The sequence below is a fragment of the Mustelus asterias genome, unplaced genomic scaffold, assembly GCF_964213995.1.
Source record: "Mustelus asterias unplaced genomic scaffold, sMusAst1.hap1.1 HAP1_SCAFFOLD_87, whole genome shotgun sequence".
Lineage (NCBI taxonomy): Eukaryota > Metazoa > Chordata > Chondrichthyes > Carcharhiniformes > Triakidae > Mustelus > Mustelus asterias.
This window is the reverse complement of record NW_027590140.1, coordinates 467561-493924: the sequence shown is the minus strand read 5'-3', so window position 1 is coordinate 493924 and position 26364 is coordinate 467561. Positions and strand designations below refer to the sequence as shown.

Below are 26364 nucleotides of genomic sequence, written 5' to 3'. Positions count from 1 at the left end.
ATTGGGCAGAACAGCCTTGCTCTTCATAATTATGTCAAGAGATTTTGCATCCTGGCATCGATTAAAATGTGAATCTGGTTCTGTCTCTGCTGATGCCCATTGAGATGCTGAGTAGCACTTTTGTTGTTTTAGTATTAGATTTCCGAAATCTGCAGCACTTTGCACTGCTTTTATTGAATCTCTGGATGTGAGCATCACTGACAAAGCCAACAGTAATTGTCCGTGCTGAGAAGGCGATTGTGAGCCACCTAGTTGAAACCTGCCCTCTCGATGATTTTCTGTTTGACTTTCCATAGCAGCTTTGATACAACTGGATGGCTTGCTCGGCAATTTCATTGGTGGCGAAGAGTCATTTTCATCACAGTGGAAATGGAGTCGATGGAGGACAGACAGGGGAAAGTTGGGAATCTTCGGTTTTCATGTTATTTCCAAAGAGACGACGTTGTTTGAAGTATAAAAGCAAATTACTGCGGATCCTGGAATTGAAACCATAAGAATAAATGCTGGTAAATCTCAGCAGGCCTGGTAATATCTGTAAGGAGAGCAAAGAGCTGACGTTTCGAGTCCAGAAGGCCCTTTGAAAAAGCTTCGACAAAGGGTCATCTGTGCTCGAAACGTCAGCTCTTCTCTCTCCTTACAGATGATGCCAGACTTGCTGAGATTTTCCAGCATTTTCTCTTTACGTTGTTTTAAGTGTCTTTGGGCGGAGTAAATTGATTCTGAATCCCTGGGGCGGAGGAATTGTAGGTTGATCCAAATCTATCCTACTGAAGAAGACACTATAAACGTTGTCCAGGGACCTGTGGGACCCGAACCACCCAGTTGCTGCCAATATTCGACGCGTTGGCCTTACAGCTCAGTCTCAGGGAGCCTCGGGGACGCCCGGTTTCTGCCTCTGGCTGAGTGAACATAACCTCCGATTCGATACTTGTAAAAATATAAAGAAAACATTGAAACGAAAGGCCACACACCCCGAACATACTCTCTCACCTTTTTACATCGGGAACAAGATACAAAAGTATTAGGACACGGACAAACCGACTAAAAAAACGCTTCTTTCCTGCTGCAATCAGACTTTTGAATGGACCTTCCTCGCATTAAGTTGATATTTCTCTACACCCTCGCTATGACTGCAACACTACATTCTGCACTCGCTCGTTTCCATCTCTATGTACGGTATGCTTTCTCTGTATAGTGCGCAAGAAACACTAATTTTCATTGTGTACTAATATGCACGCCAATAATAAATCAAATGAAACCAAACCAAATCAAATTAAATCAATCAAAAACCCTGAGGATTATTCCCGACGAATTGATTGCTGACACTGCGATATTCCAGAGATAGGCTAACACTGAGGCAGCAACAGTGAGATCCATTGTCATGTCTCTGCCAGTCCAAGAGCATTTGAGCATCTGTGATAGAAAAAAAAAACAATTTCATTGTAAATTAAGTCCCTTTATTTATCCACCCCTCCACAAGGGAATAGACATAAAGAAGATGACATTAACTTATCAGGGTAAAGATGTCAATCTGATTTGCAATCATTCTGTTGTCTCTAACAGTTTGCATCAAAAATATAATTCATTTAAGGAATTACTATCGATTTATTGTATTTCTGGTGTGGGTAACTATCATTGTAACTTGGGACTGGATATAAGAAGAAAGGAATACAATGGCCTAGTGTTTTTATCGCTGTACAATTAATCCGCAAACTCAACTAATAGTCTCAGGATCCGGCTTCGAGTCCCGCCACGGCAGATGGTGGAATTTAAATTCAGTAAAAACATCTGGCATTAAGAATCTACTTATGACCATGATATCGTTGCCGATTGTGTAAAAACCTATCTGGTTCACTAATGTCTTTTAGGGAAGGGAATCTGCTGTCCTTACTTGGTCTGGCCTACATGTGATTCCAGAGCCACAACAATGTGGTTGGCTCTCAACTGCCCTCGGATAAGAGGTGGGCCATAAATGCTGATCATTCAGCGGCACCCATGTCCATAGAATCCCTACAGAGCAGAAGGAGGCCATTTGGCCTATCGGGCCCGCACCGACACCATTCTCTCCCAGGCCCTATACCCATCACCCCACGTATATTCCCTGCTAATTCCCTTGACACTATGGGACAATTTATCATCGCCAATCAGCCTAAGCAGCACATCCTTGGATCGTATGAGTAAATAGGCAGACAATTGGAGAATGTGCATGCTCCACAGAGACAGTGACTCCACACAGACCCAAACCGGTAATTGAGCCCGGGTCCCTGGCGCTGTGAGGCAGAAGTGCTAACAACTGTGCCACTGTGCCGCCCACGAATGAATTCAAAAAAGAAAATCCTCATATGATACAGTATTTCTTTATATTTCTCCAACAGCTCCTTAACCCTGTGACAATTAGCGGTGAACGAAACCTGGTTGGCTTATAATTAATTGAGCTGGCAGAGAAACAAAATTGAAATCGACTTTTGACAGAATTGAATAAATCAGGACGGACACAGCGATCAGGAAAGTTCTCCGTCAGCATCCAAATCATTGTAGCTCATCTTATTGACCACCGGCTGTCTCACATTCACTGGTAGTGGGAGCACAGGACATCAGGACTTTGCAGCATATTGCACAATATCACAAGAGTAAATGCTTTATCTTCCACAGAACCAGGTTATGAACTGGACATTTCTTCACAGATTGGCAGCTCTGAGAGGCACTGTTAAATAATCAAAATCAAATTATGCTGCACATTAGAACATGGTACTACTCAGGTACAAGAGACGTTGCCTTTCTAATGAGGGGCAGAAGACTGAGAATATTCCAGGAATCCGCGCTGTTCAAGGCAATTATATGACTTTATTTTACTTTTAATTATTTTCATTTTTGGGCCATTACACTGATCTCATTGGACTGAGGGATTGGGGACATCAAAATCTCTTTCCTGCACTTCATTGAAGTTGCTCACAAAGTGGCTTTAATTGTTGGAAGGACATTTATTTGTAAGTCATACAAATGAAATAGCACCCAGCCAATTGACTAGTTTCCGATACTGTTTAATCACATAATCAACAGTGCATTCATTAAAAGTATTTGCTTGGAATGAATACCATTTAAAACGTGTATTTCTTGTGGGAATCAGACATTTATTGCATAACTGGCTAAGTCCCATTTTATCCTTAATATTCACGTTAATCTGTCCCACGCAGTATTTGGCAGCGGTCCAATCTGCTGCCAAATACCCGAAAATATTTACAGGAAGCATCTGAGGGTGTTTGTTCAGAAACTCAAAGATCTGTTTCCTCAGTACTGAGCGCTTGGCTGCAAGCCAACTTCAAACTCTCAGCATTGTCAATGGGGCCTATTTATAAATAAATCTGCCCAGCAACAGTACTGGAGGCAACTTAATTATTTTTAATGTTGTAAACCTGGATGAATGTTTCCCATTTCTTTGGAAAAGAAAGTTTCCATCTCCCCTGGCTCCTTGTTCGCAACAATGATGATCTCTCCAACACAACAAAACACTGTGATCGATGGATAGAAATAAATACAGGCAGATTGTGAGAGTTGATTCAGAGAGGTGATATATCTTATACTGCATAAACATGTATGCTTGTGTTTTATTTCACTTGATTCTTCCATGGGACGTGGGAGTCTCTGGAAAGACCAACACTTGTTTCCTGTGCTTAATTTATTTTCAACTGAGGGGTGTGCTAGGGCATTTCGGAAGGCATTGCCCAGTTACACATATTGCTGCCTGTCTGTAGTCACACCCTGGTGAGACCAAGTAGGGATGGCAGATTTCCTTGATTGGGGAATCAGAGAGGTTTATCTGGTCGCTGTAAGTATGAATCCAGATTTATTGATTGAAATCAAATTCGACCGCTGCCATGGTCGGATTTAATCTCGTGTTCCCTCATCACTGGCTTGGGCTTCTGGATTACTGCTCCACTGGCATTAATATTACGCCACCGTCGACACAAGAAATAAATAAATGCCTGTGTTGATGCAGGGATGAACGATAGTTGGATGCCTGAATGTTTTCATTGAGGAATCAGTGAATGGACTGATGGATGTGACGATAACTGGTCCTGAAATTTGTTGTTCTACATTCGCTTACTTGTGTTTTACTACTTCAAAAATCGAATCTAGTCCTTTATTACAATTGTGTCAGTCTACAACCTTTAATCCTTCCAGATTTTCTGGGTGAAATCCATCCCCGGGATATCGGGAACAAATGAATTGAACCTCACTAAGAATAGTCTGATTTTTCCCCATGTTGGTGGTAAATCTTCAAATCCAAAATGGAAAGAGGGAACATGATTAGGTTGATGAGGGAGGATTGTAATATTTGGAACATGTGACCTTTCCAGTGCAACACAATCACTCAACAGATCATCACCCAAATTAGTGAAGCCTAATAAATAAATAATGTGGCAACGAAAATATTGTGTAACTCACTGGACAGCTTGAAGTTTTGAATTACTTTCCAGAACTGTGTAAAAATGAATCGGGATTTTTAAGCTTCTATAAATTCATATAAGATACAGATACTTTCAGTTATACAGCCATTTTTAAAATGTTGACACATTCCAGTTATTTATCAGGAGTTTCTGTGTGATGATGAGGTGATTACTTGTAACAAAACGTAGAGGCTGCTGGGTAGCTGCTACTATTTGGTCTGATTTAAATCAATTTCCCGCTGAATTCTGAGGCAGATTTGATTCTTTCGTGACAGAAAGGCGAATGCTGTCTCAATACATTTGAATCTCAATAAATTGTACTAAATAAACTGCAATTATATTCGCATCAAATAAAATACTGACAATAATTGGTGAAATATTAATTAATTTTTGTGTATTGAAGATTATTGGTAATATTGGTGCCAGGCGATGACCATCTCCAAAAAGGGAGAATCTACCCATTGCTCCTTTTCACTCAATGATATTATGATACTGAATCACCCACTATAAACATCGTCAGGGTTACCAATGGCTAACAAGAATATAAGAACATAAGAAGTAGGAGCAGGAGTAGGCCATCTAGCCCCACGAGCCTGCCCCGCCATTCAATAAAACCATGGCTGATCTGATAGTAAGTTCCACTTACCCGCCCGCTCCCCATAACCCTTAATTCCCTTATTGATCAGAAATCTATCTACCTGTGACTTAAACATATTGAACGAGGTAGCCTCCACTGCTTCAATGGGCAGAGAATTCATTCCAAAGATTCGCTACCCTCTGAGAGAAGAAGTTCCTCCTCAACTCTGTTCTAAACTGACTCCCCCTTATTTTGAGGCTGTGTCCTCTCGTTCTTGTTTCCTTTCTAAGTGGAAAGAATCTCTCTGCCTCTACCCTATCTAGTCCGTTCATTATCTTATATGCCTCTATACGATCTCTCCTCAGCCTTCTAAACTCCAATGAGTACAGGCCCAATCTATTCAATCTCTCCTCATAAGCTAACTTCCTCATCTCCGGTATCAACCTGGTGAACCTTCTCTGTACTCCCTCCAAGGCCAATATATCCTTCCGCAAATAAGGGGACCAAAATTGCACACAGCACTCTAGTTGCGGCCTCACCAGTACATTGTAGAATTGCAGCAAGACCTGCCTGCTTTTATACTCCATCCCCTTCGCGATAAAGGCCAACATTCCATTTGCCTTCTTGATCACCTGCTGCACCTGCAAACTGAGTTTTTGCGATTCATGCACAAGGACCCACAGGTCTCTCTGCACAGTAGCATGTTGTAATTTTTCATCATATAAATAATAGTCCATTTTACTATTATTGCTTCCAAAGTGGATAACCTCACACTTGTCAACGTTATATTCCATCTGCTGCATTATAATCGCTGCATTAACGAGGTATATAAATGCTCCGGCTGGAATATCAGGTCAGCCTGCTGTGAGTAACCCACCTCCAGACTCCCCAAACCTGTGCACCAACTACACGACATAAGTCAGGAGAGTAAAAGGGTTCTTTCCACTTGCTTGAATAAGTGGAGCTCAAACAACATTCAAGAATCTTCATACCATTCAGGACAAAGCAGCCGCTTGACTGGCATAGAATTTGAAAATGCTCACTCCCTCCACCACAGAGAGCAGTATTATGTACCATTTACAAGTTTCACTTCCGAAACTCACCAAGACTCCTTAGGCAGCAACTTCCAACCACACGACAGTTACCATCTGGAAGGACAGGGGTAACAGTTACCAGGGAATATCACCTATAAATTCCCCTCCAAATCAGTCATATACCTGACTTGTAAACATATCGTCCTTCCTACACTGTCGCTGGATTGAAATCCTAGAACAGCACAGTGTGGGTACCTACACCACAGGTTCTGCAGCAATTCAAGCAGTTAGCTCATCACCAGCTTACTAAGGGCAATTAGGTATAGGCAATAAATGCTGACTTAGCCAGCAACACCCATGTCCCTTGAATTAAAACTTAAATGCATTAATGTTTATGAATGGATGATAACTTGTGAACAAAATTGTGCAACTTTGTGAATGGATGGCAATTGGTGAAAATAAATACCAACTTTCTGAACATTTATGACCTTCTCTTTCTCTGCCAGAAGATAGGTTCCGTTCCACAGGAGATTCATGATTCAAAAACATCACACTATCCGAAGACAAGGCCGATAGAGGAGACGGCAACATCTGCAGCTGTATCTCAATCATAGCATCACGGGAAAGGCCTTTGATAGGATTACAATTTTGTTACTCGTCTGCTTGAAGACCGGGATTAACCTGAAGCACAGTGTTGTGGTTGTGTTGGAAGATATACGTATCATAACCATACTTTCGTGAATCGCAAGAAGATATTCGACACTCGCATCAGAGCAGAGACTGCAAGATTTGGGGGAACTAGGCTCTCCACCAAAAAGTCCTCGGTCTCATTCATGACACACAAAACGACAATCTACAACCACAACTGATAGCGTCATGGGCAACACTTGTAGTTGAATCAATCTCTCAAAAGTTGTCCCCCTCAGTCATCAACAAATTTGACATATGCAAAAGAAACCAAACTGAAATGAATGTGTTTACTGTGTTTCTAACTTCTATTGTAAATGGAAGGATGCCGGTTATCATTGTGACGTTGATTTGTAAACAATATGACATTTTTCCGACAACGCACGCAGAGGCACACACACATATTCTCTCTTGTTCTCATTCTGTCCCACAAATTGTCTCCCTTTCATACGCACGTACACGTACAGAAATAGAAACACACACACACACTTTCCTTCAACTTAACACTCCATCTTGGCTTCCGAGGAATCACCTCATCATCACACAGAAACTCCTGATAAATAACTGGAATGTGTGACCAACTCTCTTTCAGATGGAACGATGAACAAATAAACTTTCCCCAACGCCATGTTTGCTGAGCTGGACGTTAAAGGTCCCATGGTCTCCAACAGCGCCCTGGTCAACATCCCTCCTTTTAACCAAAATGAACAAAAATGCATTACCATGGATTGAGCTATTTTGATCTGATGCTGATCTGGCAACATCGGAACATAGCCGCAGGAGTAGGCCATTCAGCTCCTCGAACTCGCCTCGCCATTCAATAAGTTCATGGCTGATCTGTGGCCGAATACATGTACCTTCCCTCGGCCCATGTTGATACCCCTGTTCAATAAAAGAAAATCGATCTCAGACTTCAATCTAACAATTGAACCAGCACCCACCGGCGTCTGCGGAAGAGAGTTCCAAACATCCATCTCTCTCTGCGTGTACAAATTCTTTCTATTAACTCTCCTGAACGGCCTGTCCCTATTTTTTAAAACTATGGCCCTTTATTCTCGAACTTTCAACGTGTGGAAACATTTTATCTTTATCTACCTACCCTGTAAATATTTCATAGATTTCTATCAGAGCAGCCCTCAACCTTCTGAATTCGAGAGAAAAAGTCTTAATTTGTCTGATCTCTCCTCGCAACTTGCGTTGAACTCCCTCCAGAGCCAACATCTTTCCAAAGATTTGTTGCCCATGCCTGCTCACAGTACTCTTTTTGTGGTGTAACAAAGATTTTCACAATTGCAGTACAACATCTGCATCCCTATACTCCAGTCCTTTGGGTATGAAGGCCAGCATTCCATTGGCCTTAATGTCTATTTTCTGCATCAGTTCGTGGCATTTTGAGAAACTATGCGCCTGAAGGCCCAAATCTCGTTGGGCATCCACTAAATTTAATTTTGTGCCTTCTAAAAATACCTTGATCTATCATTTGGACATTTGACTTTTCATGCCATTATCTAAGCCATTAATGAATACTGTCAATAATTGAGGCCCCAAGACAGATTCCTGCGGGACACCACTTAAGCTGCATGATTCAGCAACGTACGTGTACAATTCGTTGCACCTTACAATTTGGCACCTTCCGCAGAAGGGGATGTGGTATTACATTAATGGATGTGAATTCGTGGTACATTCATACCATAGGTCATACCTAACAGCGATATTTTCACAGTAACTGTAATTACAGAGTTTTGCCAGCAGATGGAAATGAAATCTTGATGGGTTACATTACATGACGCAATGAATGCCGCAATAAATACTACACTGGACCCTGTATCTGTTCATTTTGAATTGACCTCCATATGTATCTATTTAGAATGGGCACAGTCTCTGATTATACTACATTATATTATATGGCACCCTGTTTAAACTAATATTGCACCAGTACATGTCAATGTATACATCACACAATCACTCTGATCCGAATATTTCCAGGAAGGATCAAACTTTGCAGTTCTGCCGCATGCAGTCCTGAATGGTCGTGGACATTAAAACAAGCAGGAGCCTCAAATAAAACCCACATTCTTAATGATGTGGGACCTCAGCACAGGGTAAAGAAACAAAACTGAAACAATTGCTACCATCTCCAGCCGGAAGTGCCGAGAAGATGTTCCATCTCAGCCTCCTCCTGAGGTCCCCAGCATCACAGATGCCAGTTTCCAAGCAGTTCAATTCATTTTACAGTGTAACATTGGAAGAGGAATAGGCCATTCAAGCCCTGGAGCCCGCTCCGCCATGCAATATGTTCATGATTGATCTGTGGCCTAACACTGAGCTGAAGGCTTTGGACACTGCAAAGGTTATTGGTCCTGACAATATTTCAGCAATAATAATGACGATTTGTGCTCTGGAGCTAGCTGCGCCCCAGCCAATCTATTCAAGTATATACATCACGGTCACATACCCAACAGTATGAAAAATTGGCAGACATGTCCTGTCACGAAAAGCAGGGAAAATCCAATCCGGCCAATTATCGCCCAATGCGTCCTCACTCGATCAACGTAATAGAAAGTATCAAGGATCATCCGATCAGCAATAATAATAATAATCCGCTCAATGATGCTCTCTCTGGGTCCCACTAGGGGCACGCGGTTCCAGAAATCATTTGAACTTAGTCCAAATATAGTAGAAATAGCTGATTTAATAAGGTAAGGTGAGAGTGCCTGCCCTCGACAATAACGCAGCACTTGACTGATTATGGCATCAATAAGCCCGAGCGAAGCTGCAGTCAATGGGGATCCGGGGGTAAACATTCCACTGGTTTCAGTCAAACCGAACATAGAGTAAGATGGTTGTGGTTGTTGAAAGCCAATCATCTGAGTCACAGGGCTTTGCTGCAGGAAGTCCTCAGGATAGTGTGCTCGGCCTAATCTTCACCCTTCGTTAGAAGGTCAGAAGTGGGATGTTCACTAATGATTGCACAGTGTTCAGCACATTTGCGACTCCTCAGATACTGAAGCAGTCCGTGTCCATATGCAGCAAGACTTAGAACACATTCAGGCTTTTCTGAGGATTAGAGAATAACATTCACGCCACACAAGTGGCAGGCAATGACCTTCTGCAAGTAAGAGAGATTCCAAACATCTCCCTTTGACACTAAATGGCATGACGACGGCTGAAACCCCCACTATCATCATTCTGTGAATTACCGTTGATTAAAAAACTGAATTGGGACAGCCATGTAAAAAATATTGTGACAAGGACATGTCAGACGCTGGGAATTTTGTGTTGAGTCACTCACCCCTTGACTTCTCAAACCCTCTCCATCATGTACAGGGCAAAGGTCAGGAGTCTGATTGAATGTTCTCCACTTGTCTGACGTGTGACCCTGAAGCAACACCCAAATATCTCGAAACCACCCAGCAAAAAGCAGGTTGCTCGATGAACGCCCCACACACCACTTTAAGCATTCACTCTCTGCATCACAGATGTACAACTCCAGTAGTGTGAACTATACACAACTTGGAGAGCGGCAACATAATCCGTCGATAGCACCTTCCAAACACATTCATTCTGATACTTAAAACGACAAGGGCAGCAGATGCACGAGAACACAATTACCTGCAAGTGCCCATAAAACCCACACGCCATCTTGACTGTATATTTCAGTGTCAATGGATGAAAACCTTGTAACTCCCTTCCTGTCAGCACTGTGCGTGTATTTACTCTGTGGAATTCAATGGCTCGAGAAGAGGGCTCACCACTACATTCTCAAAGGGAAAAACGAAGTGGCAACAAATGCTACTTTACCAGTGACACAAAAATCTCATAAAATAACTTTAAACATATCATATCTCTGCTTATATTCAATTAACCCCCATTTCTGTTTGTATTGAAATAGGCCATGTCTCGATCACATTACAACATGTCTTATCTCCGTTATTTCCCTACTCGGCTCATTATCAGTTGTTCCGACAAGAAGCCAAGGCCCTACTTAGACGATACTTTCTGAGTTATGACTGTGCTGAACTATGTTTCAGTTAATACGGGCGGCACGGTGGCACAATAGTTATCACTGCTGCCTGATAGCACCAGGGACCCGGTTTCAATTCCCAGCTATGGTGACTGTCTGTGTGTCGTCTGCATGTTCTCCCTGTGTCTGGGTGGGGTTCATCCGGGTCCTCCGGTTTCCTCCCACAGTCCGAAGGACGTGCTATTTAGGTGCATTTTGGCCATGCTAAATTCTCCCCTAAATTCTACCCGAACAGGCGACTAGGGGATTTTCACAGTAACTTAATTGCAGTGTTAATGTAAGCCTACTTGTGACACTAATAAATAAGCTTTAAAACTTTAATCTGGCTGTGTCTCAATTCCTACTGCATCACAACATTTATCTGTGTATACTAAACTGAAACAACATTCTTACATTACAAATGTTTCGGTCACAGTATTTGCTTGAATAGATCATTCCATCAAATTAACTCGATCTTGTTTTAGTTAGAACTTGCCGTATGAGGAACGTTTGAGGACTCTGGGTCTGTACTCGATGGAGTTTAGAAGGATGAGGGGGGATCTTATTGAAACTTGCAGGATACTGCGAGGGCTGGATAGAGTGGACATGGAGAGGATGTTTCCTCTCGTAGGAAAAGCAGAAACAGAGAGCACAACCTCACGCTGAAGGGGTGATCCTTTAAAACAGATATGAGGAAGAATTTCTTCAGCCAGAGAGTGGTGAATCTGTGGAACGCTTTGCCACAGAAGGCTGTTGAGGCCAGGTCATTGAGTGTCTTTAAGATAGAGATAGATAGGTTCTTGATTAATAAAGGGATCAGGGGTTATGGGCAAAAGGCAGGAGAATGAGGATGAGAAAAATATCAGCCATGATTGAATGGCGGAGCAGTCTCGATGGGCCAAGTGGCCTAATTCTGCTACTATGTCTTATGGTATGGTCTTAATGCTGCATCAGTCCATGTATGTGTTTATTTGATCCTGACTCTGCCTATATTTAATGCGACCAGGTCACTGTTATTAATGCACGAGATTATGCCTCTGTTCGAATTAAGGTCGCATTACTCTACGGTTCTGTGAGGAGGAGAGATAATACAATACATAAATATGCTGTGCTAAAAACATCTGTATTCAGCAGGATCCTGAAACAGAAACGATTGGATCGACAGTGCATCCAGCGCAGGGTTTGATATCTACTTGCAATGCAGTCAGCAGAATTGGATTTCAGATATCACTTCTTCCAGTGCCCAAGACCAGTCTCCATCCCAGAGAGTTGTGTCTGTCGGAGGATGCAGAGAAATGTGTTCCCCCAGCCACTTTTCACATTATTGCACCTTGTCTAGCGCAGTAATAACTGAGTCCGTGCCCAATATAAAATGAAAGTGGACACAGTCAAGTGCAGAACTAAGACCGCATCCAGTTTAGTACAGAGACAGGTCTACATTAATAGAAGCAGAGTCACTGTCGAGCTTAATGTAAACAGAGATATGGTGACGTGTAATATAAACAGAGACAGCATCTAGTTTAGTATAAACAGAGAGCACATCGAGTGGAATATGAACAGAGACAGAACGTTCTTTAATATAAACTGACACAGAGATTAGTTAATTTAGCATCAGCAGACCAGGATCACAGACGAGTGCATTATAGAGACAGGGCCTAGTGTCCCATCAAACATTCCAAGGACAGGTGTAGCATGTGTTTAGGTACCGAATGTTAAGCTCCCTCCACATTGCAATATTAAACATTCCCAAGGCAGGTGTAGCACGGGATAGATACGAAGTGAATCTCCATCTCCACTGTCCTAATCATACATTCCCAGAAAATGTAGGCTGTTTAGAAACAGTAAAACTCTCTCTACACTGTCCATTGAAACAATTGGGTGGCCGGGACAGGACGAGTTAGATCCAGGGAATGACTAATATACATTTTGGAGAAAAGCTCTCTCGATACATTCCAATTAATTGAATTAGATCCATGTAGTTAGAAGACTATTAATATGGCTGAGAGAATACATTAGCTGGAGTTTGACTTGATGTTGTTGACAATGACCTGTTGTGGAGAGACAAAACAAGACACAGAATCAGATAGGAGAGAAACACAGAGAGATAAAGCACAAGAAATCTCCACAAATATATTTGCCGTGGCATTATATTTCGAGATTGGAGGGAATCTTTCCTACTTTTGAACACAGAGATGATCATAGCCTTTTTTGCGCATATAACCGATGAAGAAAAATGTCCAAAAAACATTCACGACTGGAATCCGTTGATTTATATGCATGTTTGTCTATTTGTGTGCTGTGTTGATGGGGACATTTTTGTTGTGTTTATCTCAATCAATATATTTATTCTGGGATTGCTAATTCTCTGTTTACTTACACAAACACCTCACTGGTTAGAATGAAGTATCACGGCAGCAAAACCAGATAAACACTCACTTATTGATTCGTTTCAACTCAAAATAACTGTTTAATTTAAGTATATTGACAATTGGTTCAAAATGAATAGAAGCTTTGTGAATACCCATTAGAACAGATGCTATTTAATTCAAATAAAGAGATACATTCTAATCAAAAATTTGTTCAGAGTATTCTGATGTCACAATAAATGAAATATAGTTGAACAGGCTGGTATTCCACTGAATGTCAATTTGATTGATGATTTAATCTACTTAAACTGGACAAGTTAAGACATCAGGCAGCGGAATGAATACAATCACATTAATCTCAGAGCTCTCAACATATCAAATCTTGCATTTTCTAATGTTAACATTTGGAAAGAACTTGCATTGAGTTTATGGAAACATAGAAACCCTACAGTGCAGAAGGAGGCCATTCAGCCCGTCGAGTCGGCACCGACAAAAAAATCCCACGCAAGCCCTATCCCCGTAACCCAACATATTTACCCTGTTAATCTCGCTAACCTGCATATCCTGGGGCACTAAGGGTCAATTTAGCATGGCCTATCAACCTAACCCGTACATCTTTGCACTGTGGGAGGAAACCGGAGCACCCGGAGGAAACCCTCGCAGACATGTGGAAGAATGTGCGAACTCCACACAGACAGTGACCCAAGCCGGGACTCGAACCACGGCTCTAGAGATGTAGGGCAGCAGTGCTAACCACTGTGCCACAGTGCCGCCTCACTGTGCCATCGTGCCGCTCACGTTTTTATAACGGTTTCCCCGACCTCAGGTCGCCCCAAAGCATTTAAAACTCTCTGATGTATTTTCGCTGAATTTATTCACTACTGTAATATTGGGAATACAGCAAATATTTGGGGCACAGCAGCCTCCCACAAACCGAGATGTGGTAAAGGAACAGCAATTTTGTGATTTTAGTTGAAGAACGAATGGCCCAGGATATTGGGGAGAACAGCCCTGTTCCACAGAATTATATCATCGAGATTTTGCATCCTGCCATCGGCCTGAAATGAGAATCCGTTTCACTCTCTGCTGATGCCCACTGATCAACCGTTTTTGTTGTTTTTCTCTCAGACTTCTGGAACCGCACTGTTTGCAGTGTTTTATTCATTCTCTGGTTATGGGCATCACTGACAAAGTCAGCATTAATTGCCCATCCTGAGAAGGCTGATCTGAGCCACCTTTTTGAAAATAATTGCCCTCTGGTCGGTTTTATTTGTGTTTGAATTTCTGCAGCAGCTTTGAAACACCTGAATGGCTATTTCGGAAATCTCAGAGGCATTTAAGTGTCAGCTTCATCACTGTGGAACTGGAGTCACATGTAGGACAGACAGGGTAAACACAGTCTTTTTTATTCATTCGTGGGACTTGGGCGTCACTGGCTGGCCAGCATTCTTTGCCCATCCTTAGTTGCCCTTGGAGGGCTGTTGAGAGTCAACCACATTGCTGTGCCTCTGGAGTCACATGTAGGTCAGACAAGGCAAGGAAGGTAGATTTCTTTCCCGAAAGGGACATTAGCGAATCAGATGGGTTTTTACAAAAATTAACAATGGTCTTAGTCATCAATAGATTCTTAGTTGCAGATATTTTTTATTGAATTCAAATTCCACGATCTGCCGCGGTGGGATTTGAACCCAGGTCCTCAGAACATTAGCTGAACATTAGGTACATAGAAACTAGGAGTCGAAGTCGGCCATTCGAGCCTGATCCGTCATTCATCATGATCATGGATAGTTTTCTATCTCCAGGCCACATTGTTGCATTCTGTCCACACCACTTGATAGCATTAAAATTTAATCACAAATCTATTTATTTCTTGAATGTATGCAGCGACATGGCATCCACAGTCATCTGTGCGAGATCACTCCGCAGGTTCAGTAGCCTCTGAAGTGAAGAGAGCTTTCCCCATTTCTATCCTAAATTGGCTACCCTGTGTCTTGAAACTGCATCCCTGGTTTGAGACTCCCTAACCAGCGAAAACATCTTTCCTTCGTCTAGCCTGTCCAGTCCTGTTATACTTTATTTATTTATTCATAATGTATATTTATTATTTGTGTCACAGGTAGGCATACATTCACACTCCAATGAAGTTACTGTGAAAATGCCCGACCGTCACACTCCAGCGCCTATTCAGGTTCGCTGAGCGAAAATTTCGCATAGTCAATGCACCTAACCAACACGTCTTTCAGACTGTTGGAGGAAACTGCAGCACCCGAAGGAAACCCATGCAGACACGGGGAGAATGCAGACTCTGCACAGACAGTGGCCCAAGCTGGGAATCATATCCGAGTCCCTGGCGCTATGAGGCTAGCCACTGTGCCACCGTGCCGCCCTCGTTTTATATGTTTTATATGTTTCAGTCACAATTTTATATGTTTCGATCAGATGCCCTCTCATCCTTCTAAATTCAAGTGAATACATGAGGTGGAAATACCAGCGTTGGAATGGGGTGAGCACAGTAAGTCGTCTCACAACACCAGGTTAACGTCCAACAGGTTTATTTGGAATCACGAGCTTTCAGAGCACCGCTCCTTCATCAGGTGAGTCAAGTGAATACAGGCCCAGTCGAATCAACCTCACCTCCGAGGACAGTCCCACCAATTCCGGTATCAGTTGTAGTCCCCACAGACCCTTTCTTATTTACCGAGATCAGAACTATACGCAATACACCGGGCATGGTCCAAGGAAGGCCCGGCATAACTGCAGTAAAGCTTCCGTAATTCTGAACTCAAATCTTCGTGCAGAGAAGGCCTTCCTAATTGCTTGCTGTGCATGCCTCTCCAATTTTATTGACTGGTGTACAAGGACACGCAGATCCATTTCTACATCACACTTCCAAATATATGTTGCTTTCTGCTTTACACACCAGTATATAACTGCACATTTGTCACCCTGTACTGCATCTGCCACGAGTTCACCCATTCACTCAACTTGTCCAGATCACAGTGAAGCCCCCCTTCATCCTCCACACAGCTCACAATTACGCCCAGTTATGTATCACCAACCCTTTTGAAGATGTTACATTTGATTCCCTCATCCAGATCCCACAGTTGTACAGTGCGAGGGACCTGGGTTCGATTCCCAGCTTGGGTCACTGTCTGTACGGAGCCTGCACATTCTCCCCGTGTCTATATGGATTTCTTCCGGGTGCTCCGGTTTCCTCCCACAGTCTGAAAGACGTTCTGGGGAGGTGCATTAGCTACGCCATGCTAAATTCTCCCTCAGTGTACCCGAACAGGCGCTGGAATATGGCGACTCAGGGATTTTCACAGTAACATCATTGCAGTGTTAACGTAAGCCTACTTGTGACTAATGAATAAATTTAAAAAGTTGGGATTTGGGGTACCCCACTAGTCGCTGACTGCCACGCGGAAAATGACCCATTTATTTCCACTCTCTTGTTTCTTATCTGTCAATGAATTCCATACCTATGCTAATACATTAACCCCATTTCACGCGCTTTAATTTGGCCTCCTGATATTTAATGAAGAACCATCTCAAATGTCTTCTTGAAGTGCAAATACACCACATACACTGGTCCCACCTTGCCTATCCCATTATTTGCAACCTCAAAGAACGCAAGTAGGTTTGTTAAGAATGACGTCTTTGTTAAGCCCGTGCTGGGTTCATCAAATTCAGTTAATGCTTTCCACATGTTTTACTATCATGTCTTTTATAAGTTTCTAACATCTTCGATGAGACTAAAGTCAGGCTGTAATTCATCATTTTTACTCTCCCTTCCTTTGTATACATTGAGGTTACATTTGTCACTCTCCAATCTGTCGGAACTGTTCCAGAGTTTATAGAAGATTAGAAGATGACCACCAATGTATCCAATATTTTCAGGGCCATTTCCTTTCATACTCTGGGATGTAGATTATCAGGCCCGAGTGGTTAATCAGCATTTAACCCGATTAATTTCCCCAGTACGATTTTCGTACTAATACTGGATTTCAAAACTGCCGCCTTCCAACTAGCCCCTTGGTTCCCTAACATTTCTGTGAGGATATGTGTGTCCTCTTTTGTGAAGGTGGTGTCAAACTTTGTGTTCTATTCATCCAACATTTCTTTGTTCCCCATTATAATTTCCCTGGATTCTGACTGTAAGGTACTACATTTGTCTTTACTAATCGTTGTCTCTTCAGAAAAATCATAGAAGCTTTAACAATTAGTTTCTATGTTCACTGCTATTTTACTTTCATACTCTATTTCCCCCCGCGATCATTTGGTCTTCTTTTGTTGAATTCTAAAACGGTCCTAAACCTCAGGATTGTTGCTTCTTCTGGTAATTTTATATATCTTAGAACTAAGAAGTAAAATTTCCTCTCCTGAAAGACATTCGAGAAGAAGATGAGCTTTGGCGACATAAGATTTTCACAGTAACTTCATTACACTGTGAATGTAAGCCTACTTGTGACGAATAAATACACTTTAAACCTTTAAACTTTAAATACACATGGTGTTTGTTTCAGCATAATCAATTAAGTGAATTGAAATTCTCAGCTGCCAGGGTGGAATTGGAACTCCTGTCCCCAGAGCGTTATTTCAAGCTTCTGGAATGCTAGCTTAATAATAATGATATTGCTATACTACCCCTTAGACTGAAATATCATCACATCTAATAATGGAATAACTGAACATTCAGCACTGGGTCACAGGTTGGATCACGAGCTCAGGTGTCTGTTGTGGGAATTGAACACATTACCGTTTGACTCAAAACTTATGCGGATTCCACTGAGATTAGACTGTTAACTGGTCATAATTTGTGTTTTGACATGATGACATTCAGCTCAGTGTGCCCACAGTCTGAAAATCTGTGCCCAATACACTGTACAAAGTTTATTTATTACTCACAAGTAAGGCTTACATTAACACTGCAATTACGTTACTGTGAAATTTCTCTAGTCGCCACAGTCCAGCGGCTGTTCGGGTCAATGCACCGAAACAGCGCGTATTTCCGAATGTGGGAGGAAAATGGAGTAACTGGAGGAAACCCACGCAGACACGTAGGTTACATTTATAGAATAAATTCATTTGTAATGAATTTGTCGTTTGGAATTTGTAATGGCCTAGTGTAGCAGAACGAGAGAAATGACCGAATGTAGTATGAATTTATGCTACATGCGGTCATTTCTCTCGTTATACTACACTCGTTATGAGGCCATCCCTCTATTTATGCTGCATTAGGTCCTCTCAATTAGTACGAGAGTAGACCACGGATCTGTTTCTATTACATCTGATCCCATCTCTTTTTATATTACACAGATTTTTTCTCTTTACATTACATCAGAGACTGTCTCTGTTAATTCAACATACGACTATGTATATGTTGTTGGCATTTAATTGTCAGAAGCAAGTCTTCTCCCAGCCTGGAATCTTATGCTGACATAATGACAATGATTAATGGGAATCCATCCAAAAGTTCAATCAATTCCTAAAATGACATCGGGAAACACGCGAGGTAGAAGGTCTTATCGATCTTGACGTTAATCATGCATGAGCTGCACTATCAGAACAGCTGAACGCTGAGTTTGGTTCCCTTAGAGCTGAGCAGTTTACAAAGAATAAATAAAGAACAAAGAACAATACAGCATAGGAACAGGCCCTTCGGCCCTCCAAGTCTGCACCGATCATGTGTTCCTAACTAGACCATCCGTTTGTATCTCTCTATTCCCCGTCTGTTCATGTGGCTATCTAGATAAGTCTGAAATGATCCTAGCGTGTCTGTCTCAACCACCTTGCTTGGTAGTGCATCCCAGGCCCCCACCACCCTCTGTGTAAAGAACGTCCACTGCATATCTGGATTGAACCTTGTCCCCCTTAACTTGAACTTGTGACCCCTTGTGTTTGTCATTTCTGACCTGGGAAAAAGCTTCCAACTGTTCACCCTATCTATGCCCTTCATAATTTTATAAACTTCTATTAGGTCGCCCCTCAACCTCCGTCTTTCCAGGGAGAATAACCCTAGTTTACTCAATCTCACCTCATAGCTACATACGAACATAAGAACATAAGAAATAGGAGCCGGGGTCGGCCATCTAGCCCCTCAAGCCTGCTCCGCCATTCAATAAGATCATGGCTGATCGGATAGTGGGTTCAGTTCCACTTACCCGCCCGCTTCCCATAACCCTTAATTCCCTTAATGGTTAAAAATCTATCCATCTGTGACTTAAACACATTTAACGAGGTAGACTCTACTGCTTCATTGGGCAGAGAATTCCAAAGATTCACTACACTCTCGGAGAAGAAGTTCCTCCTCAACTCTGTTCTAAATTGACTCCCCTGTATTTTGAGGCTATGCCCCCTAGTTCTTGTTTCCTTAGTAAGTGGAAATAACCTCGCTGCCTCTACCCTGTCTAGCCCCTTCATTATCTTATATGTCTCTATAAGATCTCCCCTCAACCTTCTAAACTCCAATGAGTACAGGCCCAGTCTACTCAATCTCTCCTCATAAGCTAACCCCCTCATCTCCGGAATCAACCTGGTGAACCTTCTCTGTACCCCCTCCAAAGCTAATATATCCTTTCTTAAATAAGGGGACCAAAATTGTACACAGTATTCTAGGTGCGGCCTCACCAGTACCCTATACAGTTGCAGCATGACCTCCCTGTTTTGATACTCCATCCCTCTCGCGATAAAGGCCAACGTTCCATTTGCCTTCTTGTTTACCTGCTGCACCTGTAAACTGAGTTTTTGTGATTCATACACAAGAACCCCCAGGTCCCTCTGCACAGTACCATTTTGTAATTTTTCACCGTTTAAGTAATAGTCCATTTTACTATTATTCCTTCCAAAGTGGATAACCTCACACTTACCAACGTTATACTCCATCTGCCAGATCCTTGCGCACTCACTTAGCCTATCCAAATCACTCTGCAGACTTTCTGTGTCCTCCACGCAATTTGCTTTCCCACTCATCTTTGTGTCATCCGCAAACTTTATTACCCTACACTCGGTCCCCTCCTCCAGACCGTCTATGTATATGGTAAATAGTTGAGGCCCCAGCACCGATCCCTGCGGCATGCCACTAGTCACTGATTGCCAACCGGAAAAGCACCCATATATTCCGACTCTCTGCTTTCTGTTAGATACAGTAAGAGTTTTAACAACACCAGGGTAAAGTCTAACAGGTTTATTTGGTAGCAAATACCATAAGCTTTCGGAGCGCTGCTCCTTCGGGCACCAAATAAACCTGTTGGACTTTAACCTGGTATTGTTAAAACTCTTAATGTCTTCACCCCAGTCCAACGCCGGCATCTCCACATCATTTGTTCGATAGCCAATCCTCAATCCACGCTAACACTTTACCCCCAACTCCGTGTACCTTTATCTTTTGTGAGGCACCTCATCGAATGCCTTCTGGAAATCTAAATACACCACATCCACCGGTTCCCCTCTGTCAACCGCACTCGTTATATCCTCAACAAATTCCAGTAAATTAGTCAAACATGACTTTCCCTTCATGAATCCATGCTGCGTCTGCTTGATTAAACCATTCTTTTCCAGGTGTCCTGCTATTTCTTCCTTAATGATAGATTCCAGCATTTTCCCAACTACGGATGTTAACCTAACCGGCCTGTAGTTACCTGCGTTTTGTCTACCTCATTTTTTAAACAGTGGCGTTACATTAGCTGTTTTCCAATCAGCTGGCACCTCCCCAGAGTCCAGTGAATTTTGATAAATTACAACTAATGCATTTGCTATTTCTTCTGCCGTTTCTTTTAGTACCCTGGGATGCATTCCATCCGGACCAGGGGACTTGTGTACCTTTAGTCCCATTAGCCTACCCAGCACTACCTCTTTAGTAATAGTGATCGTTTTAAGGTCCTCACTCCCGACAGTCCCATGACCGTCAATTATTGGTAAGCTATTTGTGTCCTCCACTGTGAAGACCCGACACAAAAACCTTGTTTAAGGCCTCGGCCATTTCCTAGTTTCCTATTATTAAATCCCCCTTCTCATCTTCTAAGGGACCAACATTTACTTCAGCCACTCTTTTCCGTTTTATATGTTTGTAAAAACCTTTACTATCAGTTTTTATATTTTGTGCTAGTTTGCTTTCATAATCTATCTTTCCTTTCTTTCTTGCTTTCTTAGTAGCTCTTTGTTGTTTTTTAAAGCTTTCCCAATCTTCTCGTTCGCCACTAATTTTGGCCACTCTGTATGCATTTGTTTTTAATTTGATACTATCCTTTATTTCCTTGGTTATCCATGGCTGGTTATCCCTTTTCTTACATTCCTTCTTTTGCACTGGAATATATTTTTGCTGAGTACTGAGAAAAATCTCCTTAAAAATCATCCACTGTTCCTCAACTGTCCCACCAATTAGTCTGTGTTCCCAGTCTACATTAGCCAACTCCGCCCTCATCCTTTTGTAATCCCCCTTGTTCAAGCAGAGGACACTGGTTTGGGACGGTACTTCTCACCCTCCATCTGTATTAGAAATTCAACCATACTGTGATCACTCATTCCAAGAGGATCCCTCACAAGGAGATCATTAACTTTACCTGTCTCATTACACAGGACCAGATCCAAGATAGTTTGCTCCCTCATAGGTTCTGTAACATACTGTTCGAGGAAACTATCGTGACGGCATTCTAAGAACTCTTCTTCAAGTCCACCGTGTCCGACTTGAGTTGACCAATCAATATGGAGGTTTAAATCCCCCATGATTATTGCTGTTCCATTTTTACATGCATCTGTTATTTGTTTAATACCCTCCATACCAGGCAACAGCCTCGTAAACCTTTTCTGCACTCTCTCCAAAGCCTCCACGTCCTTCTGATAGTGTGGCGACCAGAACTGGACGCAGTATTCCAAATGTGGCCTAACCAACGTTCTATATAACTGCAACATCATATGCCAACTTCTATACTCTTTGCCCCGTCCAATAAAGACAAGCATGCCATATGCCTTCTTCGCCACCTTTTCCACCTGTGCTGCTACCTTTAAGGATCTGTGGACTTGCACAGGCAGATCCCTCTGTGTGTCTATACTCCTGATGGTTCTGCCATTTATTGTATATCTCCCCCCAGCATTAGATCTACCAAAATACACCACTTCACATTTATCTGGATTAAATTCCATCTGCCATTTCTCCACCCAATTTTCCAGCCTATCTATATCCTGCTATATTCTCTGACAATGTTCATCACTATCCGCAACTCCAGCAATCTTTTTGTCGTCCGCAAACTTACTAATCAGACCAGCTACATCTTCTTCCAAGTCATTTATATATATCACAAACAGCAGAGGTCCCAGTACAGAGCCCTGCGGAACACAACTAGGCACAGACCTCCAATCAGAAAAAGACCCCTCCACTGCTACCCTCTGTCTTCTATGGCCAAGCCAGTTCTGTACCCATCTAGCTAGTTCGCCTTTGATCCCGTGTTCACCTTTGATCCCAATCTTTATGGGAGATTTAGCGCAGAAGTTCAAAGTTATAAATGGGAATGTTTTACTCATTAGGAAGAAACTGTTATCCACTGGCAAGAGGCCAATGTACAGAAGGCACTGCTTGATACAAGACCATACTGCTATTTGTGCTGTACTGGACCCAGTCTTTAATTGAATGACAGTAGACCCTGTCTCTCTTCACGCTACATTCGGTCATTTCTCTCGTTTTGCTACACTAGGCCATCTCTCTATTTATGCTAGATTTGGTCCTGTCAATTATTACTAGAGTAGACCATGGATCTGATTATACTACATCAGATCCCATCTCTTTTTATATTAAACAGGATTTGACTCTTTTCATTACATCAGAACCTGTCTCTTTTAATCCAACGTACGACCATGAATATGTTGCCTGTCGAGATATTATCAATCACGATATAATATGGGTTTGCCTGTCCGGTACCAATCATTCTTGTTTCGAAAAGTAGGTTTATTTTTTTGCTAATATATTTAAATAGCTGTGAGAAACGTCTAATTGCTCTGCTAGCGTGAACGTTATAATAATTTCTCAGTGATTAACCGGCATTGGGGACAAGTCAATATCTGAACAATCGTTCAGTGCTCGTTGCAATAACTTCAAGCAACCTCTGTTGTGATACATTTTATTAGTTGAATATTGTGTTGCACTGAGTCAATATGCCACAGAGTTTAGCGATAAAAATTGTTCGCCTATCTTATTTTATTTATACCATTCAACTGGTACGCTGAAAGTGAGAGACAGAATTGTGTCCTCACAATATCGCCAGATGGGCTCCCACAGGCTAAATATCTATCCATTCATTATTTGCTCATCTGTTTCAGAGAGAAAAAAACCGAAATGGCCACAGAACAAGTGTTGATTGTTACGATATGTTTGAATAGAATTAAAAACATATATTTTCTGCAATTCGTATTGTTATCTTCAAAATTATTTTTCAGTTTGGGATGTGTTCATCTGTCGAGGCCCTAAGCTCTGTTATTCCCTCCCTAAATCTCGTTACCTCATATTCCTCGTCTAAATCAATCCATAAAACTATCACTTTTATTGGCCATCCTGTCAGTAACCTGCTTAAATATCTCGTTGCTCATCAGGAAGATATTGCCGATGCATGGGTCTGAAAAAAACCCGCCAGAAACACTCAGCAGATCATTCATCATAAATGGAGTGGTATTAATGTGCATCTCTCTCTCTCTCTCTCTCCTTGTGTGTCTCTCCCTCTGTCTCTCTCCCTCCCTCTCTGTCACACACATTTGGCGCAGTCATGTACAGTAATGCACTAGGCCATGCCTATTTATATACTGCATGTGAGTTTTTGCAATAGATCTTGGTGTCTGTTTACATTAGAATCATAGAAACCCTACAGTACAGAAAGAGGCCATTTGGCCCAGCGAGTCTGCACCGACCACAATCCCACCCAGGCCTTACCCCCATATTTACCCGCTAATCCCTCTAACCTCCGCATCTCAGGACACTAAGGGGCAATTTTAGCATGGCCAATCAACCTAACCCGCACATCTTTGGACTGTGGGAGGAAACCGGAGCACCCGGAGGAAACCCACGCAGACACGAGGAGAATGTGCAAACTCCACACAGACAGTGTCCCAAGCCGGCAATCGAACCCAGATCCCTGGAGCTGTGAAGCAGCAGTGCTAACCCCTGTGCTACCTTGCCGCCCTAAAATTACATCCGATCTGTCCCTCCACTGATCAAAGCTCTCTGCTTCGTTCCCAGTTTCTTCCGTGCAGCTTCTATCAGCTAGATTTTGTTTTCAGGCTCCAGTGAGAATTGAACACGCGACCCCTGGCTTATAAAGCCAGTGCTTAAACCACTGAGCCATGGAGCCAAATGCTGCTATTCCTTTACTTTACATAATATGCCGCTTCATTTATTATTACATGACGACAATGCTACAAATCATTATTTCTGAGTTTTTGTCCAGTCAAGAGGCCATTTCTGTTACACTAGGCTCCATCTCAGATATTATTGCGCTAGGCTCTATGTCGTGCACTACTGAACCACCCGTGCCTCACTTTGTCTTATATTTGGTCCTAATAATAAAGCAGACACTGTCTCAGCAATTGGTTTTCTATAAAGTGCGTCTGACAGATGGAAAGAAAGAAGGGGCGAGCGAGAAAAGATGGATATTAGCTTAAAAAACGTAATATATTTCTGTCGATGAAAGGGGTTCGAAGAATGCGTTTCGTCTTGTTAATAACTATTAGGTGCTGCGTGTAATATTTAATTGCTCTCGTATTGTCTGCAATATTTTGTTGAAAGCTTGGGATGAAACTTGTAACATCCTCTTGTTCAGAAGAGATTGAGGAACATAATAAACATACGCCACGTTGCACAGCACAGCAAATGGACACTAAAGGGCGATTCAGCATGGCCACTCCAACTAACCTGTACATCTTTAGACTGTAGGAGGAAAGCAGTTAACCTGGAGGAAACCCACGCACACACGGGGTGAATGTGCAAACACCACACAAGGCCGAAATGGAACCTGTGCCCGTAACAGTGTGAGGTACCAGTGCTAACCACTGAGTAAATAATTGCTATTACCTTTAAACATGATACGGTAATTTATTCAGTATTCACGGTAGCACAGTAGCGGCACGGTAGCACAGTGGTTAGCACTGCTGCTTCACAGCTCCAGCGACCTGGGTTCGATTCCCGACTTGGGTCACTGTCTGCGTGGAGTTTGCACATTCTCCTCGTGTCTGCGTGTGTTTCCTCCGGGTGCTCCGGTTTCCTCCCACAGTCCAAAGATGTGGGGGTTAGGTTGATTGGCCATGCTAAAAATTGCCCTTAGTGTCCTGAGATGTGTAGGTTAGAGGGATTAGTGGGTAAATATGTAGGGATATGGGGGTAGGGCCTGGGTGGGATTGTGGTCGGTGCAGACTCGATGGGCCGAATGGCCTCTTTCTGTGCTGTAGGGTTTCTATGGTTACACATTCTATGCCTCAGCCAATACCTAAAGTTAATGAATTGCCCTGGACGCTCTTGAATGTGATGTACATCTGGCCATTTCGCTGCCAACGCAATGCATCTTTCAAATGACTCACTGAATTTCTCTCCTCTCTTTCTCTGTCTCAGACTGCAACTAAATCAGATAACCTCTCTTCTCAGTCTCCATTAACTCACTTACACAGGTATCCAGGAGACGGATCTGGCTACGAGTTAAAAAAAAAAAAATTGTTGTTTAAGGCATCTTGTGTCTGAAAAGATAAAGTACAAAAATCTCATCACCGGAAAATTCAGTGTCGGAAACAAACCAGTTCACTCACTTAACCTCTCTCCTCGATTTCTCTCACACAACACCTAACACACTTAAACTTTCTTATATGGAATACCTCGGCGGGGTAAAAAATGTTGCTTTAATTTTCCCTCTTTTCTCTCAGTGATAGCCTTCGGTCCATCTTCACTGCAATTAACCTATTTAAACCCCAAATATGATCATTTTCTTGATTCATTAAACTGGAAATAGAGGTGAATGTAATACTGAGACTGGCAGCAGTCTGTGTGGTTGTTCTTGATGCTGTCAGAGTGAGTTCACCCTCACAGTCTGGAAGACTGTTCACGGTGATAACATCAAACTGGCCCCGGTTGTTTCATTCTCAGGTAACACAACTTCCTGTTTCTTGCTGCCGGTTGCAAACCGCACATCTCACTTCTGAGCAGAAAATAAATCCATGGACCACAATCTGGTGAGAACATCTGTCAGTGCGGCCTATATCTGTCCACAGAGCCAGGGCAGAG

At 42.4% G+C, this 26364-nt stretch overlaps 1 non-coding gene across 1 annotated transcript; it reads right to left on the bottom strand.

The window, feature by feature from the left end:
- Positions 1-24375: 24375 nt before the first annotated feature.
- On the bottom strand, positions 24376-24448 carry trnai-uau (transfer RNA isoleucine (anticodon UAU)). The gene has a single exon. It is a non-coding gene; the product is annotated as a tRNA-Ile (tRNA).
- Between the last annotated feature and the right edge of the window lie 1916 nt (positions 24449-26364).